This window comes from Etheostoma spectabile, unplaced genomic scaffold (assembly GCF_008692095.1).
Source record: "Etheostoma spectabile isolate EspeVRDwgs_2016 unplaced genomic scaffold, UIUC_Espe_1.0 scaffold00018991, whole genome shotgun sequence".
In the NCBI taxonomy this organism is placed as follows: domain Eukaryota; kingdom Metazoa; phylum Chordata; class Actinopteri; order Perciformes; family Percidae; genus Etheostoma; species Etheostoma spectabile.
The window spans coordinates 45,344-49,508 of record NW_022604609.1 but is presented as its reverse complement, the minus strand read 5'-3'; the positions used below and the strand labels follow the sequence as shown (position 1 = coordinate 49,508).

At 41.5% G+C, this 4,165-nt stretch overlaps 1 pseudogene; it reads right to left on the bottom strand.

Moving 5' to 3' along the window:
* Positions 1-432: 432 nt before the first annotated feature.
* Positions 433-2,780, bottom strand: LOC116683472 (dual specificity protein phosphatase 5-like; annotated as a pseudogene).
* Positions 2,781-4,165: the final 1,385 nt, after the last annotated feature.

Below are 4,165 nucleotides of genomic sequence, written 5' to 3'. Positions count from 1 at the left end.
ATGACGGCATTTCGTCTTTTTTCAAGTAAAGACGGGGGAGGCAGGAGGTCGGATGGGGGAAGTGAGCAAATCCTGAATGAAAGCAAGCTGACTGGATATGCTGGTTGGGTTGAAGGCAGCGATCAATTTAACTGATTACAGCTTGGTTTCTTAAAGCCTTCTTGTGAATGGCAGCCGGTGAGACTCAGCGACAAAGCTTATTAAGATGCATTTCAAATAAACACACGTATAGGACTCCTTAGGGTGATGTTGCACTATAAATATACATGTTCCAGAAAAGACTCAATTTTGGGGGGTTTTATTTCCCTTTCCAATTTGAGTGACAAGACTATTTAGAGTATTGAGCCATGTGACTTTTTAGAATACAGAGACGCAGAGCAAACCCCTGTGATCAGAGAGTGCCAGGCACAACATTCATTCTGTTCAACTCACCAAAAAATCTATTGCCTCCTGAATGTGAGCTGATGTCAGCCATGTGGTTTTCCTCCACTGGGATCCACTTGTAGTTGTAGTGACCCTTGGCCGCTGCAGGTCCCTGCGCGACACATTGAGCAAGGCCGTGATGTGAAGTCGCTGAGATAGTCCTGTCTGGAGGCGTGGTAGGCACTACCGAGGTAGAGGAAAGTAGGATCTCCTACAGTTTACCCTGAGAGGGAAGGGGGGAGAAAATAATAGATGTGTGTTCATGTAGATGAGGACTAGAATATACAAAACCTAACAAGACCCCCAGATCTTAATGTATCGCTTTAATTCCCACACAATCCCCCCTGAGAAAATAGTCCAAGCCACAACATCAAAACACCTGTCAGCCCTATTGCTGCAGGGCAGAACATTATGTTCCTCTGCAGACAAAACACACATTGATGCATGCATTTGGACTAAGGATTTCCCTATTATGTAACCACTAGTTAAATACCCCCAATATGTTAACCATACACAGCTATTTTTCTTTGAAATGTGAAGAAGCCACATGCTTTCTATTTGGGCGTGAAGGAGATAGAAGAAAAGCCAGATATGAAAGAGTGCTTTTCTCTGTAGGTGTCCTGTTGCCAGCTGGGTATCATTGAGTGGTCTCTCCCTTTTTGGAGCCAAATATGAGATGGCTGGGGTGCATGAAGGTCAAGAATACCATAGGTTGAGAAATATATCGGACTGGCCAAATATAGTCTCTCTGATGTTAGAAGGGCTTGGATTATTTTTTTTTTTTTTTTGGGATAAGGTTAAAATACAACTGGCAGTGGATGTATGCCTATGCCCTGTGTGCCTAGGATTTAGGAAAGGTGTTTCCTACCTGATCGTAATCTGGTTTGCGGTTAGAAACCTTCTCGCTCAGCTGTTGACCTCTCGTTTCTCGGTTTCAGTTTCGCCCTGGTCGATGGTTGTTTTCACCTCAGTGCAAAGTTCAGGTATTGAGAGTGGAAGTTCTCGTATCCGCCTGAGAAAAGAGGTAAAAAAAACCCATGAGCACATACTATAATAAATTATCTAGCCTGATATTCCGCCTAAATCCCCAACACACACAACACACACACACACACACACGACACACACAGCACCACACAACACACACACCACACACACACACACACACACACACACACTAACACGTCTTGTAAAATGGCAGCGTTTATGTAAAATGTATAGTGGATTGTAACCTTTACAACCTGATTATAGGTGCTAATTAATTACGGAGCCCGTGGAAAGACCGGTAATCCTTTGAGGGCACATCCTAGGATGAAGAATTGACAGACGGAAATTGATGTGTTTCACAACACATTCACACCCACCCATGGTTTATTTAGCTGAAGTAATGGGTCCGATGATTACTTTTTTCCTTTTTTCTTTTATCAGTAAAAGTCATTGCACCACCAATTGCCTGCGTTTCTCTCGCACTGACTCATCCGCTCCGTTGACGCACACAGGACATTTGTCTCTCCAAGAAAGGAGAGAAAAATGTAGGATGCTCTCACAACACAGGTTAAAAGGATAATAAGAGAAACATGACTTGTTCTTAACTATAGGCCTCTCTGCTTTATATGAAAAATCAAATCTAATATAAAAATATGGGTTAGTCTATGGGCTAAACGGACAATAATTTACTTAGACCTAGCCTATTAAGAATTGTCTCGGTCACTACTTAACATTTGTGGTGCATGAACTACAGAGACATACGCTAACTAAACGTAGCCTATATCCAAAAAACAATGTTTAATTAGTCTATTTAACAAAAGGCTGTAAAAGGTGTAGCCTAAATCATTGTGCTGTCATTCTTACAATTATAATCTATTCTTGAACAACAACTAGGCTAATTGAAAGTCTCACCTTTCAGGAAACAACGTTTGCCCCACTCGCTTGATGAGAAATAGTATTTATTACTATTTGTGCTACACTGTCCTTCTTCAGTTTTTGCCATGGGACGTCCGGTCATCCCGAACTGTGATTGCCGATATGCTCCCTCCCGAAAGCCGAAGCAGGGATCTCTCATCCGGGATGACAACTGCAGAGGGACCAGCCCTCCTCGAGACCTCCGACCACCACTGAGTTGAGATTTACATTGACAGAACTTTGATACTCGAGTTCGTGAATGAAAGATAAGGTCTGCAATCCACAATGAGGCAGCTCCCGCACTCCTTCCTGATGATTTTCCTCAGATGGCGGCAGTCTATGCTGGAGATTTTCATTTTGACTCCTCGGAGTTGTTATTATTGCCTAAAGAATTAAAATGGATAAGCTACTCCTGATGGCGGATACGGGTGAGCGAGAAGTCCCGTGCGCGTCTGTACATGTCCTGAATGGGGATTCCGGCAGATCATTTTATGTCAATGGCACCCTCCGGCGCGTGACGTCAGGAACCAATATGGACACCGGCGAGGTTTGATCACGCAAAAAACCCTCCTACATCTATGACTGGACTGCGACTCCGCCCCCGGTCCTGGTAAATAAAAACCACTGCAGTGTGTTGATTCAGCTATTAGCCTACTCACCGTGTATCATCTATACCAGCACATACACCGGGCTTTCTTTTCAGCTTCGACTCTGTGTTCAGCGAACATTTGTAGACAAACCAGAGCGAGTACAATTGAAAAATCCATTTTTTCAATCCAATTTTGTCAAGAGGCCTACATCCTCTTGACAAAAACAGTGATGCAATGTTTTGGAGGATGTTAAACATCACAGCCACATTCACAAATCTTTATACGAAAAACACAGTAAGAAATAGCCTATGGGCTATGAATGAAAAAGAACACAACACAAACACACTCATTTAAAGGCCTTTCAGAAAAGAGGTGTTACCATATGGAGACTTACAATAATAGCCTATATGAAAAAGGATGGCAACAGTGGCCTTTGTTTTTGTTAATAATTCGTCTGCTGATTCCCAATTACAATAGGATTGTATTTGTATTTGTATTGTATACAATGATGGATTTTTCATTTGGACTGCAAATGTCAGAAAATTAAAATGCTTCAAATGTATTGTTTTATCCAACCCCAAAACCCAAAGGTAACCCCTTTTCAATTATGTAAAAATCAAGAAGCTGCAAATCTTCCCAGTTAATAGCTAGAAAGTAAGACCTTTTTGGAAAGTTGCTGATGAATGTTCAGACAGTCAATCGATTGTTTTAGCCCTAATGCAAAACGTGTGTGTGTTTGTGTGTGTGTGTGTGTGTTTGTGGGGGGGTGTGTGGGGGGGGGGATATAGTCACATACTGTATACATGAAGTCATTATTATCCACAAAACACATTTACACAAACCATAAACAAACACGTTGGCCTGTATACGCACCTGTGGGGGAGCATTAATAATAATAATATTCTTCTTAATATTTATTCCTAATTATCCTGTGATATTACAGGAAAAATACTGTATAACACATAGAGCCTTTTTACTTTTTTATTACCGTTATAATAAATATAGAGTAGATTAAAAAATCCTTTCACATAGCTCACATACTATAAACTCAATATCAGTAAAATACACTGTACGGTAAATCCCCAAATGTCTTTTGTTTAGGCTACTTATAATCTCTCCCATGTACTTAGTATGTGGGGACTTTTAAGGAAGGAGGAGCTCAGTAGCTGGACAACAAGTAGCCGACAAAAGCACCTTCCGCTCAGTCCGTGTTCAGCCCAGTGAACCGGCCTTATATCACTCATCATGTA